Here is a 23,457-nt window from a genome sequence, read left to right on the forward strand (position 1 = left end):
AGATCAATCTGGTTTCAGTGGTTCTCAACCTAGCTTTCAAAAGTATGAATACAAGACACGTGCACAAGAGAGTACAAAAGATACAGACAGAAAATTGGAGTGCACAGAGGCAGATGGGAACAAAGACAGCAAGAAAGAGATGTCTGAGTTGGTGGATGCATAACCCATCAAACTTTAAGGTCAGATACACATGGATATCACACACTCTACATACGTATATCAGATATACATGACTACATTTACCAAAAGTCAACCTGCCTTTTTTATTAAAATAACTTAATTCTACCTATATAAAATAGGTTGAATGAAAATTGAGGATAAGCTGATATCAGAGGTGAAAAGCTGAAAATAAATGTTGCACTAAAAAAGGCTTTTCTGCAAAAGGCAGAAACCTTTCATCTAACTGCTCTTAATCCAAAATGTGTAAGACTTAAACAAAAAGATTTTAATAAGATAAATTTAATCTATACTTATAATATACAGCAACCTCTAAATTATGACACTGAGATAAATCCAATCATTCAAGAGCTTGGGTTGAGTATCTCTGGACAAAATAGGCAGACAGAAGCATAAAAAGACAGCTAAGAGATGTGAACTAAATGATTAATCATCACTGTAAATGGTTTTCATGCATCATGCCATTTCTCCGTGTTATGTGTATATGTATATTTTTGTCTTTAATTTGGGAGGGTGAGGAAGAAGGGAAGGAAACAGAGATTTTGAAATAAACAACTGAATCTCATTTAATCTTAAAGTTGGAAAAATATTCCTCAAGGAAGCCAGTTTATTTTATAGAAAGAAAGAAAGAAAGAAAGAAAGAAAGAAAGAAAGAAAGAAAGAAAGAAAGAAAGAAAGAAAATTATTCAAGAGGCAGAAATTTATTACATGAGAATCAAGATCTATTGTAAATATACATGACTGAAAGTCAAAAGGTTTGCATTTTATTCCTGACTCTGCTATGCAGTTGCTGTAGTATTTAGCAGGACTACTTTCATGAGTGAAGTGAGCAGGATTTGGCACAACATAGTCCATATTCAGGAAACACTTAAGCATATTAGTAACTTTAAGGATAGCCCTTAATTGGACTACTTCTGGGTTTAAGTGTTTGCAGATATTAAATAAACATTGTAACAGTCTGTCAGGATCCACTGTAGGGATCTGCTAAAAATGAGTCAGGAAGAAAAGTTTCTCCCCCTACACATTCTGATGCTGTTCTGATGCTATATTTCTAAGAAAAAAATAGTTTCAGTTTCAATTTTTTCGGTTCTTTCTACTTTGTCAAAATCTTGCATGAATGTTTAACTTTTTTGATATCCAGTTTTAAATAGTGCTGGCAGCCCTTGCTAACCTCAGAAGATATTACTCATGTGAATTGTCCTACTGAAAGAAATGGACTGCTGGTGAGTAAAGGTTGCAGGACTCATCCCTAATCTAATATATATATCAATAACAACAGAAAATAACTGGTGGCCCAGAAGTTAACTTTCAAAGTTTGATTTGTCACTGATTTTAACAGAATTACACTAGCGTAAAACTGGAATGACACAGAGGCAAGTAAGATTCTGAGACTTTAAAAGTAATTATCAAACATAGTCTGGTCTTCCATTCTGCTGAAACAAATGGATTAAACAAATCTAGCCCTTCACTAGTCTTTAGTGAAGATGGCTCCAGCTCTTTGGAAGATCAGTTGTATTATCTGTTGTATGATATGCAGTGTCCAATGCTGCTCCCGTTAAAAGAAGTTTTGGCACAGACTTCCCAGGGAGAATATTTGACACTATGATGAGAAAATCTTCAGAATTATCCCTTTAGTGAATTTGTGTTATATCTTCAATAGCTGTGGTTCTAACCAAGGACATTTGTCAAATAAAGTCTTAGCAAAGTGGGACCTCTAGTCCAAGAGCCATTAATTTTATATGAAGGGACTGGGCCATCGCTGCTAAAATTTGGAGATTTGTTTAAATGTTTATATTCCACTGTATCAGTTTTCAAGACTGTGTTCATAGGGTGTTACAATGAACTGAAAGCTCATAAAAGTGAATAAAAGGCTCAAGAAAGTCTACATAAGGTTCAGTATTCTGTAGGAATCATGTAAATATTTGATACTTACTGTATGTTTATATTGTTTACTTAGATTGTAAGCTATTCAGTGCAGGGACTGTCTCTTTTAGATTTGTGCAGCACCCAGTACATTGGGTTGATAAAGGCATGTAGACACACTACCATAATATGTATAAATAATAATATCTGTATTTGTTACCTAATACGGAGAATTAAGACAGAATGGCACTGTTGTTAAGGCCCAGGATTGGGAGTCAGGCAATTCTAGTTCTATTCCCAGTACTGCTACAGGTTCCCTGAGTGACCTTTGACAAGTCACTTAACTTCCTGATTTCTCTGTTAAATGGGGGACCATAATAGTCATCTGCCTCCACAAGGTGCTGTGAAGCTTTACTCATCATCATTAGCAGAGAACTCTAAGATCTTGAGGTGGAGGGCACTATGTAACACAGTATCACTTATCAAACAGTAAGACTCACCCAGATCTTCAGCTGTGGTGCAGTCACTTTTGTGCCACCAGAGCAAAATGGCGCCAGCTTAACCAGCCATGACATTTTCATCCTAACACAAAATGCCACCATTGAAGCTCTTAAATCAAAACTCACTTAATCTCCGCTGGTGTCTGGGGTATGGCTAGAAAAAGTGGTGGGACCCCAACTCTATGCCTAAGCAATCCCCAGGTGTGGCACTAGCCCTTTGGTAAGTTAGACCACCAATCAGACTGCTGTATGCCAGAGGACTAGTCCAGAGCAAAGGTGGCCAAGGATTGGGGAGCACAAAGGTGACTTAAAACCAGCTTTGGGCACATCCCTCTGCGCTGCACTGTGCTAGCTGCTCTCTGACTGCATCCAAGGATGAGGGCTTGTATATTTTTTCCCTTTACAAACAACATATTAAGGATCCAGTTCCACAACCATTACTACAGTAAGATTTGCAAGTCTAAATATTAGCATCATATGTAAAGGTTACAGGACCGGGCTCCAAATTTCATAAACATTCACTTTTCAAATTGGAATTTAGCCTTCGTATAGAGACGTACCTCTTCATTATTGCTGATGTTGGATTTTTTTAAGCATTAGAGCTTCGTTCTCCTTCTCTTCCTTTGAAATTTCAGGTTGGCAGCTCTTGTTTACTACAACTCCTGATTTCATATATTAATATAAGTTTGACATAACAGAACTGCTCTGCTGATGTGAGATAAGCTTATTCCATCTCCATTCCATTTAATACTTGAATTCTGATATCTTTAATCGAGCAAGACTGACCGCTGTCAGAACTACACTAGGAAACCAAACGTAGACATATAAGTTCCCAAGAATTCATTAACAGTAAAGTGTGTGTGAGATATTTTTGAGTCTGTAAAATCCTTTAAATGAATGTAAAATAGGTGTGTATTTTACACACACACGCACACACACACACACACACAAAATTGTATTAAGGGTTTTTTTACACACTCAAAAATTGCAGAGATAGCCTAAAATTGTTTGATAACATAAGTGAGGTCTCCAGTGGTACCTAATTAGAACATGCATGGCAAAGAGATGACAAAATAAGAAAAATAAATAAATAAAAGGAGGTCAAATCTAGATACAAAGCAACTTATATATTATATTAAATATAAAATATACACAAGAGAGATGTGCTTTGATGTGTATAAAATGAATACCATTGGCCTAATTCTCTATAATCTCACACCTTGTGTAGTCCTCTAAATGGTATAAAATGCTCCCAAATCAGAAATTTTCGACTCATAAGAGCGGTAATATTTTACATCCATTTGGCACAGATGTAAATGACTACACAAACACAATACGATGGAGACAGAGGCCCATATGCTGCAAGACATTTGGTCCCATCTTCAGTAGTGTATGTTAAATGGTTTCCCAGTTGCATTTAAATCTGACTATCCACTCTATCAATTACCCTTTGAATCAGTTTAATATAAAGACTAAAAAAAAAGGTCAAGAATGGAGTGGCTCATCAGCCATCTGGGTAAACCTTTGCACTGTTAGGTGAGAGCTAGATATTTAGAATTAGCATCCTTTCTCCTCTTGTTTTACATGGGACTTTGGAAATATCACTCTGCACCTTGCCCTAGAGGGTGATTGTTTATTGTGATTTTACATACACAGACACACTAATCAGTAGAACTACAGCTTCTTTGGTGCCTACTTGCCTTCCCACTCAGTGGGGGAATTAGTGACAGTAGCTACTATGAGATTGAAAGACACAATGGACACAATGGCTCAGATTAAGAAGAGAACTGGGATCTCCAAGCAACCAGTCACTTCTACAGCATATTCACTGTCTTGAGTTGAGAGTAGCCCTTGGCATTTGCGGACATTAACACCCTCCTCAAAATCAGTTTGCTGAAGAAGAACCCACACTTTGGTTTAGACTCCAAAACAAACAGGTAAACAACCCTCTACAACTCCAAAATCAGATTATTGAATAGATTTAGTTATCTTTTTTTTCCCCCAATGATGGAGTTGTATTCAGTGACAGTGTAAACATTTTACTTTGAACAATACAAGAACCACAATAAAAGAGTGTAATTAGCACTGGAAAGACATTCTCAAGGAAGTACTTTGATTTCAAAAGACTGTTGGAGTGATTGTCACCCCTGCTGTGCTTGGATTCTATCTTGATGTGCATAAAGTGTGAATGCAGAGTGCGTTATTATGGAACCCATTCTGCTTTGTGTTTGTGTGCTCATTGCTTTTGCCATCTTGTGGTGACCAAAAATAGAAACCTACATAGCAGCTTATAATTCACAGTAGAATTATGCTGCTGCATTTTTTAATGAATTCCTCTGTGCATATACTGAAGATCTACAACCTGAATCATACTTGTGTTTTGTCATTTATTTTTTAAATGTAAGTGTATTTATTTTTAAGATTGAGCCCAATGAAAAGCACAAACTTATATATAAGCATTTAAAAAATACATGAATGTAAAATGTCTTAATAGTCCATAAATATATTTCTAACATTTTATATTAACCAAAATATGCTATAAGAACTTTTCTAGGAGGTGGAATGCTACTTGCACTCTCTCAGTACAAATAAAGGCAACCTCTGGTCCCCTAGTCAGCTGAAGGACAGTTTACTGTATGATAAAAACCATGAGGTTTGGACTTTACAAACAAGATAATTATTTATGAAATAGCATTGCTTGTGGGTTTTAGTTTGTTATTCATTATTTTAAATTATCAAGGAAAGCAATGAGTATAAACTATATCTCCTTCCTACGGTTAACGTCTATAAGAAGTAACCCATTTTGAGTTAGCAGTCCCAAGAGAGATAAGACTAGGCCTTCTGTTGCTAAGCAAGACTTTGCCATTTATTTCAAGCTTTAGCCGAGTACAAGCAATAATCACTACTGCCTGAAATATATTGGAATGAAAGTACATGGGACCATTCATGACACTTCATCAGCATGCAGGAGGCAAACAGAGTGACTGCAGTGATTGAATACAGGCTCAGACTACTGGCTTTAATCTCCATCTCATTCATTCAGCCTTTACTTTTGGCACAGCTGTATGATAAACACTGACATTCTTTCTTGCCCACCCTCCCTTGGAATCCCATGATTGTGTTCATGTTTGTTACGTATTTAAGGGTGGCAGTGGTGACAGGGGACACATGGGGGTAGGAGGGAGGGGTGGAAATGTATAAAAACAGTGCAAAATGATTTAGGCAAAGATAACATCATGGTTTTATTAATAATAATTCAAAGGCATCTTTATATGAATAAAGTAAAAACCAAGCAATTTTCATTTCGCCTTTGCAGATACCTTAAAACAGAGAAGATAAATTTACAGCTAATGCTATGCTTTGTTTTATATTCCCATCTGTTCAATACTCCAAATATATGGTGCAGTCATAGTCAGCAAATGTATCTGTTTATTATACATAATAATAACATAGACTGTTCTGCTACTGTATAGCAAGGATTTTTTTTAAAGCAGAACCTATCACTTATAAGTGATTTATTTAGTATTTCAACACTGGGTATTAAATTTTATTTATTTTAAAAGAAAATCACATTAGCCTGTTGGCCTAAAAGAACCACTGTGCACTTCCATTTGGCAGACCCAGATTCACTCCCCTGTGTGTTGTCACTTTTCAGGCTGGCAGGGGCTAGAAATACGGAGAAGTACTGGGCCTGACTGACTGCTTAAACACTTTAACGCAAAACAAGAGTAACTGCATACAAGTCAACAGAGTTACAAAATCGATAAGAAGCAGCCTTCACAAGTGTTAGTGTAATGCAGAGAGTAGTGCTTGTGTCACAGCTGTGACTTTTGTGCCAAAAATTATAAAGTTCTACTCCATCCCCTCACTCCCTTGTCTTTAAAAAATACATATATATATACACTTTTTGTCGGTCCTGGCTGGCTGCTCCCAGAGGGTAACACTCCAGGTTCCCAAACCCAGAGTGCATGGAGATAGTGCCAGCCATCCAATCTCAGAGGCCATCAGCCCACTGCAATGAACTGTGTCTCAGCGTCCCACCCACAGAGTGCAGTGAAGACAACGGTGCTTGCCCAAGGCATCTCTCAAAAGCAGTAAAGATTATTTTTGGAACACCTTACAGAGGGCGATGGTGGATTCTCCATCTCTGGAAATGTTTAAATCAAGATTGGATGTTTTCCTAAAATATATGCTCTAGTTCAAACAGGTGTTAATTCAGGGAAGTTCTATGCACTGTGCCAGGTGGGAAATTCAGACGAGATGATCACAATGGCCGTTCTGGGTTTATCATCTATGAATCAATGACAGCAGCCAATCCAAAGCTGACTGGTGCAATGCACAGCTAGATATTTAGAATTAGCATCCTTTCTCCTCTTGTTTTACATGGGACTATGGAAATATCACTCTGCACCTTGCCCCAGAGGGTGATTGTTTATTGTGATTTTACATACACAGACGCACTAATCAGTAGAACTACAGCTTCTTTGGTGCCTAGTTGCCTTCCTACTCAGTGGGGGAATTAGTGACAGTAGCTACTACGAGATTGAAAGACACAATGGACACAAAGGCTCAGATTAAGAAGAGAACTGGGATTGTTGCCCTGATAGTTGCCCATGTTAACAGGAAAACTGGCTGACTTAGCACAGGAGCCCACCCTGGCTTCCCCTGAAGTTCAGTGATAAGGAACAGCCACCCCTACAGACTGGCTGTTTTTTAAAGGAGCCAGACTTCCTAGCAGTGTTAAGATGCCACCACTCTTTCATGGTCATGACACATCTGTGATTTTACTGAAAGCCACAGCAATAAAAACACTGCCCTTCTCAAATGGAATTCAACATTGTCTCCTTCAGACAAGTAAGGAGCATCATGATAGACGGAACAGAGATCTGATGGTCGCAACTTGGAGCACAGAGGATGGGAGATGTAAAGAAGTGGAAATAATGGTCAGACCATCTCTCTAAAAAATCACAGAGGATGGACAGAAGAAAATGGTTAGGAAAAACTACTCATCTGAACCAGCTTTAGTACCACCTTAACGAAAGGGAATTAAACAAGTTGTCTTCAGAGAACAAAATGAACCCTACATGATCTATTCTCCTCATTTGACACACATGTAGATTACATGTAGATTGCATCCGACGAAGTGGGTATTCACCCACGAAAGCTCATGCTCCAAAACGTCTGTTAGTCTATAAGGCGCCACAGGACTCTTTGCTGCTTTTACAGATCCAGACTAACATGGCTACCCCTCTGATACATGTAGATTACAGTAACCTCCATTGAACTACCTGAGCACCTGAAACATTCTCTGATCTGTCTGTTTCAAGAGTCAAAAACTGAAAAGTGGGAAGACAAGAAAATTATTCCTTTTGAGGTTTTGTGGCCTGGGATAGCAGCAAATCCTCCAGCACCTCCCACTTCTAATCACCATCATTTAATATGGGCTATTAAGGAGCCATGCTACTCACAAAGTGATCTGAACCAAAAAACGTTCTATGAGGTCTGCATCTGAGAAAGGAGATCAAAATCTCCTGGTCAGTGGCAGAGGGAAAAAGGCATGACAGGCCATGATTACTGTCTGTATCTTCTGTACAATAATGCAAATACACTGGGCTATCAAATAAAGATGTAGGCACTGTTATTCTACATGAATTCCCCAGCCTATAATCAGTTCTGTCTTCTCTGGAACCAACTCAGACAGTTTACTAGTGGTAGCTGGTCACCAGCATTGAATTTTGTGGCCACAACATTCCAATCGTATTTTCTTTGTAAATTTTTGTTCATTGCACATCCCCATGACACCACCACAAAAAACACTGCAGATTCCACAGCCCACTCCAGCACACTCATACTTCTGGAGGCCTAGATTCCAGAGACTTCTATGAGGCTTAATTCAAGGTAAGCCTTTAAGATGGGCGTTTCTCATTTAGCTTCTAAGTGCACTGGCAAAACAGCTGCAGCCGTACAATTCACCACATGACCAGATATACTTAACTGAGAGAGTTGTGATGCTTTGTCTATAAAGCATCCATGTCCTACAGTATGCCGCTCAATTACACATTTATATGATTTAATTTATTTATTTATTGTTGGAAATAATTTAGGATTTATTTCAACTGGTGGACATCTAAAACTAACAAACCATAAGAGAGGGAAGCTGACAAGTGTACATAACAGAACCAGCTGACTACAAATATAACAAATATTACAGGGGCTCGCACCAGTGCTTTGTGACCTGCTTCTAAAAAATATAGTCTTCTTTCTTTGATCCCACACCTCCAGCGGCAATTTTTTTTTTTTAAGTCTTCATTAAATGGACTGGAACTCATCAAGAGTAACCTTGGTTCTAATGACAGGATTTATGAATCCCCACGCATGGTGTCCTCAAATTTGCAAGAAAAGAAATCCACTTTGGAATGACAGGTTTCAGAGTAGCAGCCGTATTAGTCTGTATCCGCAAAAAGAACAGGAGTACTTGTGGCACCTTAGAGATTAACACATTTATTTCAGCATGAGCTTTCGTGAGCTACAGCTCACTTCTTCGGATGCATAGAATGGAACATACAGACAGGAGATATTTATACATACAGAGAACATGAAAAGGTGGAAGTATGCATACCAACAGGAAGAGTCTAATCAATAGGAATGAGTTTACTGAGGATTTGGAGAAATGGCCCTGGAGGTATATATTGAATAAAAATGTAATTGCCTCTAACTTTTGTGTTGTGCTTTATAAGGCGGCATGGAACAAATTGTGTGCAGCATTTTGTATCACCCACTTCCAGTCTGATACATCAGAAGAGTTAATGAAAATAATTGCTTGAATGGCTTGTTAGTCCTTTCATTGGCAGTATTTCATTCAAGTGGTTTCCTTGTCTCTAGAAGTAATATGTCAAGATAACAAAATAATAAGTCAAAATAAGTGTGTTTAAACTTAAGTTCTAAGTTATCAACCTTCAGTGGCACTCAGTGTTCACACTTGTCTGAGGCATTTATTCTGGTTTTGGTTGGAAAGGTTTCCTAATGCTCCACTGATAAATCCAACTAAATCTGATTTTTTTAAAATGTATTAGGTGGACTCTGCTATATTTTATTTAATTGTGGCTTCTCACTGTATTCCAATGTGATTTCAAAGGCCTTAACAAATAAAACTAAAAGTGTCTGGAGTGTGTTCTAGTAACTTTTCTAAAATCAGACATAGGGCCCTATTCTCCACTGCCTTGCACCTTGTGCTATTTACACCTGTGCAACGTGGGTGAAGACAGGTGTAAATGACTACAGAAGATACAAGATACAGTGAGGAATCAGGTTCTCGGAATTTAATTCTTTCTCTCTCTCTCTGTATGTATATATACACCCACACCCACAACATCTATTCCTTAGAGCTCAATCTAGATCTCAGGGAAGAAGATATATGTTGCCATGTATGTTGCAAATTCACTTGCTACGTTTACTTATGCAGCTAATTAATTTTACAAGATATTCAACAACATGCCTGCCTGTATTTCAGAAGACAGAACTGGACTTTTAAGAGAGTGTGTGCCAAAATTGCTGATGGAAGTGTCATATGTATTAATCAGAGTTTGTGAGCAATTCCCCTGAGCGTCAGAGGGATAATAGAATTTTTAGCATAGGCAGTGCCATTGAGATATGCATTGTGGGCTTGATCCAGCATTTGTTAAAGCCAATGGGAGTTTTTCCACTGACTTCAGTGAGTCTGGACTGGGCCCTGTATAGCCCAATTTCATCATTATTGTATATAAGTTCAAATTCTGTGACTTCTACTGAAGTCAGTTAATATATGCCTGCTTACATCAGATGTTAACTTCATCCTATACCATATCTTCACATTGTGTTAATGTATGCATTTAAGGATATAAAAGTACCAGATTTGTGCCCAACTGGTAGGACACAATTGCAAAAAAAACCCAGAATCAAGTTCTACAATTGTTTGAATAGTACCCAAAATGATTCATAGTCTGACCAAAATCTGTATGGAACAAAAAAAAAAAAATTACTACACTAATCTATTCTGCAAGTACACATTAAAAAGCTATTCCAGGAGAGGAACTCTTGAACATAAGTTAATACCAAACTTAGCTAGAGTAATTTGTGTTCTTTAGCATTCACAGCTGGTCACTTGAGAGTTCTCTGGCAACATACCCTTTTCAACATCTGTCAGCTAAATCAGAGATCCAAGAATACTGAGTGGATTTGCGACACACCTTGGAGGATTTCAGGTCCAAAAATCAATGGCTAAGTTTCATGGAATCATAAATATAGTATACTATAAACTTTTTTAACCGACTCTCATTAACTGAAGACAAGTCAGGTCACCTAACATCCATGCACACCATGAAAATCCTGTTTGTCTGAGAAATCTCTTCTTTTGCGACTCTTCGGATGACTGGAATTTTACCATATTTATACCTCTTGTATCTGTCTAGCTTGTTCTACTATTGTTTACATCATGTAAAGCCAAACTCTATCCATTGGCCTCAGATCAGCACTCTGAAATGCCCAAAGGAAAGAATAGCTGGTAGGCATCAATAAACTGAGGCATGTGGCAAAGTGGGACTACTTTTCAGAACTTCGTAACTCAAAATAGGTACTGTGCCCTTCATTATTTTACAGCGTCACATATGTATGAACACCAAACTATGGAAACGTTTTACCCAAAATATGAGACAAGGTTCCAGCATTCTGTGGTAAGTGGCATGCATGACACTGAAATGGAAAACAACACATATACTTGTTTTTTACAGATGATTTCTTAGAACACGGCACACCTAAACATCATACCAGTTCCATGGCATAGCTTATGTGGTTTACCACAACCATAAGGACATATGAAACATGCCTCTTATTTCAATGTCATTCATGTCACAGGCTACACAATATTATGCCACCCTTACTACATACTGCTTCAGTGCATTAACAATCAAGCATATTGTATTGCTAAGTTGTTATTTTTGGTGTTCATGGGAATACAAATTATCTGATGTTGAAAAAATTGATGAAACAATGGACTGATAACACAATAGCATTTCTACAAGCTTCTTACAGCCACAAGTATGATGTGATGAACAGGGAAAAATATGTATTAATTTTAGGGAATATGGTGCAGGCCTCTGTGGGTATGTCTCCACAGCAATAAAACAAAAAACAAACAAAACAAAACAAACACAACTAGTCTCAGAGCTTGGGACCAAAGGATATCTAATTCCTCAAAGACTCTAAAAAAGGAAAGGGGGCAGGGAGCAGGTTAGGTGAAGTAAGAAAGGTTGCCCAGTGTGTGTCAGTGATAAGCTGACAGGCTGGCAAGGGGTTACTCGGAGGAACAGAAAGACATTGATGCTGTGAGAGCAGGTGCAGTTGGCCTCACCCAACTCAGAGACAGAGTTAGCTGGGCTGAGAGGAATCTACAAAGGTTTAGGTAATATCCATGCTCTTTTGCTCTATGTTCTTTGTCCTCTTTGCTCTACGTTCTTTGTATATTTGAGGAATGAATAAATAATTTTCTGTGTGGAAGAAGCTGTTTCTAAGTCATTTTAATCAGCTCCAGTCACAGGTTCTGGGATTTAAAGGGCTTACAGGTGCCAAATGCAGTTGGGCCTATCATGTTGACACAGTTGGGAACCAGGGCCTGCAGCCCAGAGAGCCAGTCTGATATTAGCTGGACTACCTGGTTCCACCCAAAGTGAGGTAAAGGGAACCAGACCTATCACCTAAGGAGCATATTAAATAGAGACTAAAAAGGCCTAAGGCATAATTCCCCTGGAAACCATGACATATATAAAAAAATTAATGCCTCTAATAACATTCTACCTTAGGCAGCCTTCCTATTATACATTGCTGGCCCATATTTGTGATAGTTCAATGATCCTAATAGGAACAAAACCTATTGTTCAGATTATACAGTGAGACTTGCTTTCCAGCACAAACACAAATGTGCTACAGAGTGATCATCTTTCTAACACTAAATACCATCAATATGCAGCACTGCTACCCAAGAAAATTACTAAGCACCATAGGTTGGCTGGCCCTTTAAAGGCAGTGCCAGATTAGATACCCACCTCCCTCCCAAACTGGCCCTGATCAGCTGAGTGATTTCTTACAAAATGGCTGAGAAAACTCAGTTTGAGAGGAAACAAAGACCAGACTGGTTTCTGTGGAAGGTCCTGAGTGAGGGTCTGCTGGAGACTGAGGGTATATCTACACTGCAAAGAAAAAATGCTGGCACTGAGTCTCAGAGCCTGGGTCAACTGGCTCAGGCTTTGGGGCTAAAAATAGATGTTCCCACTTGGGTTGGAGCCTGAGATCTGAAACCAGGGCGGGAAAAGCTACATTGCTATTTTTAGCCCTGCAGCCTGGACTGACTGACCTGGGCTCTGAGACTCAGTGTGATAGGTTTTTCATTGGAGTGTAGACATACCCTATGAGAAGGGAAGGAGCCTGGGATTAAGGATATTCAAAAGCCAGAGACTGATGGATCACCCTGAAGGGACTGAGAACTGGGTCCAAGGCAGACTGAAGAGAACTCTAAGTGGGGAGAAAGTACTTTTAATTGGTTTTGGACTTTTGGTTGAACTCATTATCCTGAAAGGGGATTGAAATTGGAGTGACTCAGCCAGAGGGTGGCATTCTGTGAACCTCTGGGAGACAGAAAACCTAGGGGTGGGTCTTACTGAGGTGGGAGTTCCTGATGCACCACACTTAGCCAGCAGGGGGTGCTACAGGACAGGCACACCTCATGTCAGAGCCCCAATATGCTTTGAGACCAGGAAAAAAACCTCTGAATGTTAGAAAAATGCATAAACAAAGCCACAGGTAAAAGCTCAGCTATTTGCTTAATACTGACCATGAACTGCTGAAGTGCAGCTCAGTAAAGCTCTTGCAAAGCCAAATCCAAAGGATAAGAAAATGAACAATCTAGTAGAAAATTTGCAGTTCTTATAATATGCTGAGAAATGTGACCTTTTTGGCTTAGCCACTTTTTCTTCCCAACAGCATCTTAGAAACATTTTGCAATGGCCCTTAGGGTACAAAAGTCTCTGTCTGTTGCTGCTGTATACTTCAAATACAGAAAACAGAAATATTACATCGAATGTAAGTAGGTGTTATTCTGTTGAGTCTTAACCAAGCTCACAGAAAAACAGATGTTGGCATTCAGGTCACTGTGATGCGGTGTAACCCCCTCCCCCCCCACTGGGCCTGAAGGGGTTAAATGACAATATCAGGCCCCAGCAGCCCTGCCCCTCCACACATGGAGAGTATGCTTCGACTGGAAAGAAAGCTTAAAATGGAGCAACTCAGCTCAGTCGGAGGAGGAAGACAAACTTACCCTGAGGGTTCTTGGACACGGATACCGAAGAAGCCTCCCTGTGGGGAGTAGGACTGTATGCTGAGCGCAGTTGGGGCTGAAGGTTTAGTTGTCTTTTCTTTTTCTTTTGTTACCTTACATTGGACTTGGAGACATGGAAAGAGACAGATGGTAGGAAGTGACACTGGGAGAGTAACTCATAGGGCACCCCAGGGTGCCAGAGACTGTTGAATCTCATAGGGTCCTGAGACAGAGCCCAGTGGAATGGGAGGGCCCAGACTACCCTACCAGCTGCCTGTTCTGCAGGTAAGGCAAAAATCATATTCCCCTCTCATTCCCGCTCTGATAAGAAGAGGGCCAGGACATTGCAACCCAAGGGAAGCTAAGCCTGTCCTTCGGTGAGGAATTGGACTGAAAGGCATTCCTGCTGAGAGGTAATACTGGGTGAACTACCCACTAGACTACCTAGTCTTCCGAGGGCTCTATTCCACTTATATCTGAGACTAATCTAAACTAAATTAATCTAATCCTAACTCTGGTTTCTTTTTGTTGTGCCCTGGCATTAGGCTTTAATTCACAGGTCTCAGAAGGAACCTCGATCTCTCCCTTATTACTTTATTAAACAAAATCTAAAGCACTTTTTTTGATAAAACAATTAAAATGAAGATGTGATATGTTAATCTAATCCCTCTGTATAAGGCATTTATAAAGGTGCTTGTCCCCAGAGTATCAAGGTCTGCAATGTGTGGATTCAGAAACGGATTGTATCATGTACTTTACTGACTCTAATCTTTCTTCTCTGGAGCTGCAACTTAGACAAGGATTTTTTAAAAATGATATGCCTCTCCTTGCTTTTCCACAGCTTTGTTCTTGTGAGAAGACTTACGTGAATACATGGGTTTTGCAATGAGATCTGAAGATACTTCCAATGCTCTGGGGCAGACAGTCATGTAGTATAAATCAGCATAGTTCCACTGAAGCCAAAGGAGCTACTGTGATTTACAACACCTGAGAAGTTGGCCCTGTGACACTCTGTACCTCGGAGGAACACCCTGCACCCCCATATTGACCCTTATGATTATGTGGTATCCAATGCAAAGTTTGTCATGTCAGATGTCTTCTGAAGGCTCATGAGGCATTGAGCATTGCCACAGTAATGTTATAGGTTGTAATTTCATGTATATAATTATGATGCTGAAAATGTGTCCTCATGACTTAAAACAAGCCCAGGCAAAAAACTCTCCAGGAGCAGAGGGCCAGCCAAAACTCTCCAGAAGCAGAGGGATAGTTCATACCTCATCAGGGCATGTATGAGACAAACCCAGCCCAGCCCAGGAACAAAGGACACTGGCCTAGGCAACAACAAAGGATCTGTTGGACTCTTGAGTCACTCCTTCCTTTGATCAGTTTGGGAGTATGCTGAGGTAATACTCAGCTGACTCTGAAGGGAGGGGGGGCACAAAACCAAGAGGGAAGAAAGGACAGCGAGCAGCGGCACAGGAGGCAGCAAACAGGGCTGCCAACAGGGGAGTTAGCGTGGGAGTTGCCATTGGAGGAGCAGGTGAGTGTCTTTGCGTCTGTTTGTGTAGTGTTTGTATCTCGCTGTAGAGGCCCAGAGGGGCAGGCTGCTGAAGGGGCAGCTGAGCCAGGATTGGCTGAGCCCTGAGTAGGGGGAGGAGCCAGGCTAGGAGGGGCCTATAAAAGCGGCCGCCCAGCCAGGCAGCGGCACAGGAGGCAGCAAACAGGGCTGCCAACAGGGGAGTTAGCGTGGGAGTTGGCAGGGGGAGGTGGAAGGCCCAGGGAAGAACACCAGACAGCAGCAGCTAGCAGCCATGAGCCAAGCAGCAGAGGACACACCGAGGATGAGAGCATGTAGCAGCTGTGGTATGTACCTGGTCCTAGCGGGGGACCCTGAACAGTACTATATATGCATGAAGTGTCGCCTAATAGAGCTGCTGGAGGAAAAGATCCAGGGCCTAGAGCTGCAGGTGGAAACCCTGATAGAGAATAGAAGGGGTTTGAGAGGCTGATGGAGCAATGGCAAGCAGTAACCGAGAGGGAACGCCAGGGGCACAGGGGAGCAGGGGCTGAGGCCAAGGAAGGGGACCACCAGAGGAGGAAGATGGGCGGTGGAAGCATGTGACCGTGAGAAGCAGGCCAAGGAAAAGGAGAGCCAGTGAGGGGGAAATTGAGCTAAGGAACAGGTTTGAAGGTTTGGAGAATGAGGAAGGGGTACAGCAAGTGGTAGCTGACGGTGAGAGGCCAAAGAAAAAGAGGCGAGCGGCAAGTCCAATAGATAAAGGGGAGGAGTCGATGGAAGTAGCACCAAGTTTGGGCCCAGGGATGATACAGGATGGCTTAAGGGGAACCACAAGGGATGATAGGAATGGAAGGAGCTTGCAACCAGGGGGAACGGGGGATAGGTTAGAGGACCGTGCTGTCCCCAGGCAAAGGCAGGTCTACGTGATTGGGGATTCCATACTGCGAAGGTTGGACAGGCCTGTGACCAGGGCCGATCCGGAGAACAGAAGGGTGTGCTGTCTATCGGGTGCTAAAATACGGGATGTGGACCTGAGGTTGAAAAGGATCCTAAGAGGAGAACCCTTTGATCATCCTTCATGTGGGAGCGAATGACACGGCTAGATTCTCGCTAGAGAGGATCAAGGAGACTATGCCAGGTTGGGTAAGACGCTCAAGAAATTGAGGCTCAGGTGATCTTCAGTGGGATTCTACCTGTCCCTAGGGAAGGGCGCCAAAGGGGTGAGAGGATCGTGATGATTAATAGTTGGCTGAGGGAGTGGTGTTACAAGGAGGGCTTTGGGATGTATGGGCACTGGGAGGCTTTTGGGGACAGACGACTGTTCTCAAGGGATGGGCTCCACCTAAGTAGGGAAGGAAGTAGACTTCTAGGAGGGAGGCTGGCTCATCTGATTAAAAGAGCTTTAAACTAGACACTGGGGGGAGACGGCCGGGAGGTCCTAGTGCTCTCCGCCAAATTTTCACATTGGGAGTGAGGACAACAAGATAACAACAGATATAGCCAGAGGAAGAGGGGGGGGATTCTAGATCTACAAGTCATACTGGAAGTACTGTGTCCCTACCGAGTTGGGTGAAAAAGTGAGAGAGGGCCCAAGGACCGAAAATTAGGATGTTTGTTCACCAATGCGAAGCTTAGGTAACAAAATGGAGGAACTGGAGCTCCTGGTCCGGGAATTGAAACCGGATATCGAGGAATAACAGAAACATGGTGGAACGGTAGCCATGACTGGAGTACAGGTATGGAAGGGTATGTGCTGTTTAGGAAAGACCGATGCAAAGGTAAAGGTGGGGGAGTAGCACTGTATATCAATAATGAGGTAAAATGTAATGAGATAACTAGCGCTGCAATGGACAATACAGAGTCTGTTTGGGCACTGGTCACATTGGGGAAGAACACTACAGAGCCTCATCCAGGATAGTGATTGGGGGTGCTATAGACCGCCAGGATCTAGCTTAGAGATGGATAGAGAGCTCTTTAATGTTTTTAAGGAGGTAAACACTAATAGGAACTGCTTGATCATGGGGGACTTTAACTTCCCGGATATAGATTGGGAAACAAATGCTAGTAATAATAATAGGGCTCAGCTTTTCCTAGACGTGATAGCTAATGAATTCCTTCATCAAGTGGTTGCTGAACCGACGAGGGGATGCCATTTTAGATTTGATTTTGGTGAGTAACGAGGACCTTGTTGAGGACATTGTTGTAGGGGACAACCTTGGCTCAGTGATCATGAGCTAATTCGTTAATTCGTTTCCAAATAAATGGGAGGATAATCAATAGTGCATCTGAGACTAGGGTGTATGATTTCAAAAGGGCTAATTTTACTAAATTAAGGCGACTAGTTAGGAAGTGGACTGGGCTAACATATTTAGGGATCTAAGGGCAGATGACGCCTGGGGTTACTTCAAGTTGAAGTTGCAGGAGTTGTCAGAGGCATGTATCCCGAGAAGGTGGCAGTTTTAGACCGAGCTGGATGAGCAAGCGTCTTAGAGGGGTCATTAAGAAAAAGCAGAAAGCGTACCAGGAGTGGAAAATGGGAGGGATCAGCAAGGAAACCTACCTTATTGAGGTCAGAGGTGCAGGGAAGCTGTGAGAAAGGCAAAGCGAGTGGAGATGGATCTAGCGAAGGAGATTAAAACCAATAGCAAACGGTTTTTAGCCATATAAATAGGAAGAAAACCAAGAAAGAAGAAGTGGGACCGCTAAAACTTTAAATGGAGTGGAGATTAGGGATAATCTTGGAATGGCACAATATCTGAGCGAATACTTTGCCTCGGTCTTTAATGAGGCTAATGAAGGGCTAAGGAATAGTGATAGAGGGACCGATGGGAATGAAGATATGGGGTAGACATTACGGTAGCTGAGGTAGAAGCCAAACTGGAACAGCTTAACGGAAGTAAATCGGGGCCCGGATAATCTTCATCCTAGAATATTAAGGGAATTGCGAGGATATTGCTAGAATCTTTAATAAATCCTAAATTCGGGATTGTACCGACTGACTGGAGATTAGCTAATGTAGTCCCTATATTCAAGAAGGGAAAAAAGTGACCCGGGAATTATAGGCCTGTTAGTCTAACATCTGTAGTATGCAAAGTCATGGAAAAATCTTAAAAGAGAGAGTGGTTCCGGGCATGAGGCTGATGGCAACTGGGATAGATTACAGCATGGATTTACGAAAGGTAGATCGTGCCAAACCAACTTGATCTCCTTCTTTGAGAGAGTAACAGATTTTTAGACAAGGGAAATGCGGTGGATCTCATATATCTGGATTTCAGTAAGGCGTTTGATACGGTACCGCATGAAGAATTACTGGTTAAATTGGAAAAGATGGGGATCGAAATGAAAATCCAGAGGTGGATAAGGAGCTGGTTAAAGGGAGACTGCAGAGGGTAGTATTGAAGGGGAACTGTCCGGTTGGAGGGTTACCATTGGAGTTCCTCAAGGCTCGGTTTTGGGTCCGATTTTATTCAATCTATTTATTGCTGACCTGGGAACCAAGAGTAGGAGTGGGCTGATAAAGTTTGCGGATGACACCAAGTTGGGGGGTATTGTCAATTCGAAGAGGATCGATATTCTCCAGGGAGATTTAGATGACCTTGTAAACTGGAGTATTAGTAACAGGATGAAATTCAACAGTGAGAAGTGTAAGGTTATGCATTTAGGGATGTCTAACAAGAACTTTAGTTATAAGCTGGGGACGCACCAGTTGGAAGTAACGGAGGAGGAGAAGGACCTAGGAGTCCTGGTTGATCGCAAGATGACTCTGAGTAGGCAATGTGATGTGGAAAAGCTAATGCGGTCTTGGGTTGCATTAGGCGAGGTATTTCTAGTAGGGATAAGGAGGTGCTAGTCCCGTTATATAAGGCTGGTGAGACCTCATTTGGAGTATTGTGTGCAGTTTTGGTCTCCCATGTTTAAGAAGGATGAATTCAAACTAGAACAGGTACAAAGAAGGGCCACTAGAATGATCCGAGGAATGGAAGGCCTTTCGTATGAAAGGAGACTTGAGGAGCTCGGTTTGTTTTCCTTAACCAAAAGAAGGATAAGAGGAGATATGATTACACTCTTTAAATATATCAGAGGATAAATACCAGGAAGGAGAAGAATTATTTCAGCTCAGTGCTAATGTGGACACGAGGACTAACGGATATAAACTGTCAGTCAGGAAATTCAGGCTTGAAATTAGACGAAGGTTTCTAACCATCAGGGAGTGCAATACTGGAACAGTCTACCGAGGAAACAGTGGGGCGAAGGACCTCCATGACTTTAAGATTAAGCTAGATAAGTTTATGGAGGGGATGGCATGATAGGATAACGGGCTTAGTCAATAGGTCAATTATGTGCCTGGTATGATATAACCTTTTCCAGAGGGTTTGGCTGGAGAGTCTTGCCCGCATGCTCGGGGTTCAGCTGACCGCCATATTTGGGGTCGGGAAGGAATTTTCCTCCAGGGAAGATTGGCAATGGCCCTGGAGGTTTTTCGCCTTCCTCCGAAGCATGGGGCAGGGGTCACTTGCTAAGGAGTGGGTGGATCGGCTTATGTGGCCTGCATCTTGCAGGAGGTCAGACTAGATGATCATAATGGTCCCTTCTGATCTTGAATTCTATGATTCTATGATTCTATGACATAATAAAAGGGAGAGATATTTGCCATGTTCGCTCTCTCTTCCACCTCCATCTATAGATACCACCACCAAGCAACTGAAGCGCTGATCAAAGGGGAGAGCCTGACTGAAGGGCAACCAGCCAGCCTGTGGTGAGAAGCATCTAAGTTTGTAAGGGCAGTGAAAGGGTTAAAATCAGCGTAGAACTGTTTTGCTTTTATTTCATTTGACTAATTCTGACTTGTTGTGCTTTGACTTATAATCACTTAAAATCTATCTTTTGTAGTTAATGTGTTTGTTTATTCTACCTGAAGCAGTGTGTTTGCTTTGAAGCGTCAGAGACACTCCTCGGAATAACAAGCCTGATATATATCAATTTCTTTCTTAAATTGATGAACCCATATAAGTTTGCAGTGTCCTGCAGGCATAACTGGACACTGCAAGATGGAGGTTCCTAGGGTTCTGTCTGGGACCGGAAATATTGGCTAGTGTCATTCAGCAGCACAATCCAAGCAGCTTACATGCCAGAGGCTGTGCGTGAACAGCCCGGGGGTGGAGGTTCTCGCAGCGGAGCAGGGTAAGGCTGGGTCCCAGAGTTGAGGATTGGGGTGACCTAGCGGATCACCATACAGATAACACCAAGGGAATGTCACAGGCCCTTTGATTGTAGTAACTTGCAATCCTCTGACAAGAAACTCTTTATGTTCTAAAGCATCAATTCTACAGGTTTGCTCTATATATGCTGGGGCATCTTCTTCCCCAATACCTTAAAAGCAATAGCTTCTACACATTTACAGTATCAATTACTTTTTGACTAGCAATAACCAAACTTCAATATATCAATTAATTCCACTGTAAATAAGAATCTCTTCCCAACTCTAACCCCTGGGTAATGGCTATTGTGTTACACTGTCATAATGTTCTAATCATAAATTAAATTATTTGAAAGGAATGATTCAAACTAGCATCCTATTTTCTTTTTTCTTCTACTCTTTTACTTACTTTTCTCTGCTGTGCCCAGTATTCTCTTTTCTGATGATGTTTTCTTTAGAGACTCTAGAGCATTTATTATGAGATTTAGTTCTCTAATTTGCCTTGACCATGTTTGTTTTTTTCTTATTTTATATCACTTCAATGCATCCCCTAGGATGCTGGGATGCTGCTTATTTTTTTTTATTTTTTATTTTTTTTACTTTTTAGTCCCTCTCGTTCACTTATTTGAACATTTGCAAATGAAGGAACAGAGGCTCATATCTCCATAAAGAGTGTGATTTGTATCACTTCATTAAATTTTAAATATTCCTCTGGGCTTTCACTGTTTTTCTGTGTTGCCCAGGCCAAAAAAAGAAAGTAGAAAGGAAACATTTTGACTACCAATTTACTATTGATGTGTTAACCATGATGAATAAATGTCTCCAACTAGCAGTGCTGTTCTATATTTAGTCTTGCTTTGAGAATTAAGATGATTTGCATTTTTTTTCTGCCTGACTGAATAATTCCCAAGGTAGGATTTTAGTGCCAACTAAAGTTAAAGAATTCATGGACATAATCAAATAGTGATTAATGCAAGTGTCATGATTACTAGGTTAGCTGCACCTTACACCCCTTTTTGTCTCTTTCAAGTGCGCACCCCTTTGGGGACAGGGTTCGCTACCTTCCCACACAGTCCTACCACTCTGAGACTGGACCTCTGAGGTACAGCTCCCCCATTTACCAAATATGTTGATCCAACAGGCCCAGTTGGGTTTGTCACCTCTGAACCCTTTATCTTAGGGGAATTGAGACAGTAGCTGAATAAAAAAAAAAAAAAAAAACCAGGAATACTTGTGGCACCTTAAAGACTAACAAATTTATTTAAGCATGAGCTTTCGTGAGCTACAGCTCACAAAGCTGTATTTATTTGCCAAGCAGAAGAGCATCTAGGGAAATGGATTAAAACCACAGAGTCCATTCCTTACCTAAGCATACCTTCGCTATCCATAGCACAGGTAGGTCCAGCTTATTCCCATTTCTGGGTAGGGAGAACTGTTTGCTGCAGTTCCAGTTCTCTCTGTCAGCTTGCTGACAATCCACTCCCCCTCTTCCTGCCTATGCTAGCATCTTTAAGGCTTTACTCCTAGGTTTTGGTCTGGGAAGACTACCCCTCACCAGACTAGGTGAAGCCACATAGGGTGCATTCTGTCAACTAACTGTTTCCCCTTTAGTTCCTTAAGGACTCTTGATATACACCTCATCTTTGCCATTAGTTCATTCCATTTTAGCTTCCCCCAGAACATCCTCCTTTGATTTAAACTCTATGCATTCAGGCAGGATAACACCACACAGGTAAACTTAGCTATGTATGATATTTATAACAAAAAAATAAAATGCGTAACTTCTTAATTCTCCATAATGGGCAATAAGTTTCTGCATTCAAAGAGTTTTCAACTTTTGCTTGTTGCTGAACACCAAATCCAAATCAGCAAGAAACATGAGTCTATTTAAGCCTGTAAGAGCTCTCTGAACTCACCTGGGAACTCTGTTACTAACTCATTCAAGCTAAAAAGGCAACACTAAAAAATGAATCAGACTTCTCCACATGAAATGTTGTCAACTCCTTACTCCTGATACAATAATCCCTTCAGCCGAGTATAAAACTGTAAGAATATGACTGTTCCGCGATTATTTATCTAGAGTCAGAGTTGAGAATTTGTCAGCATTGTCATTATAAGTGTTTAACAATCAACAGTGCATAATATATCCCTGAGCAAATATCTATAGACAAAGTCTGTGTGAAAGGTTTTCACTTAAAAAGCAAAATTTATTTTTTTCTCCCAAATTGGATTGTAAATGGTTTCATTTATATTGATAAAACAAAAGTGTGGACGTTTTGAATGCTGTATGAACATTCCTGCAACATGAGACGTTACTGCAATTTACGGTAAACTGGAGGTCAAGCACATTCTATTTTATATCTCCTATATAGAGCTCCATGCACTTAACCTTCCCAACTGAGGCTTTTCTAAATGTGTGTGGCAGGGACAGAGGAGAGTAATGAGAAGGAGAAAATCTTGTCCCTTCCCTTGCCTTTCAATAATCTATTCTGAAAAGAATCTATTGCTTTAGACACACCATATCATCATTGATTATTAGTGTCATTAATCTGTGTACGCAGGACCCTGCATTTGCATTGATTAGAGCAAATATAATGGCCCAGAAATTTTCTCAATGACAAGCTGATTCAGGATCTTTAACAAAATACAGCAGCACCCTCCAGCAAAAACAGAAGCCTCAATTCTGCATTGCACCATTCCTGGGCCACGAGCAGGAGCAGAGCCACAAAAGGTGGTTTAAACCCCAGTTCTGGGTTGTCAGGGGCTTACCCAGCCTACAGAATAATGTACAGCAACTCCAGGGATGCTTTAAATTGTACTGCCTCATAACAGTCCTCTATGGGTCATTATGAGAACA

General features: G+C 41.0%; 1 protein-coding gene across 5 annotated transcripts in view; it reads right to left on the reverse strand.

The window, feature by feature from the left end:
- TAFA5 (TAFA chemokine like family member 5) overlaps nucleotides 1-23,457 on the reverse strand; it is a 594,392-nt gene that overhangs the window by 267,061 nt on the left and 303,874 nt on the right. The gene's annotated exons all lie outside the window — the stretch shown is intronic.

This window comes from Mauremys reevesii, linkage group 1, assembly GCF_016161935.1.
Source record: "Mauremys reevesii isolate NIE-2019 linkage group 1, ASM1616193v1, whole genome shotgun sequence".
Taxonomy (NCBI): Eukaryota; Metazoa; Chordata; order Testudines; family Geoemydidae; genus Mauremys; species Mauremys reevesii.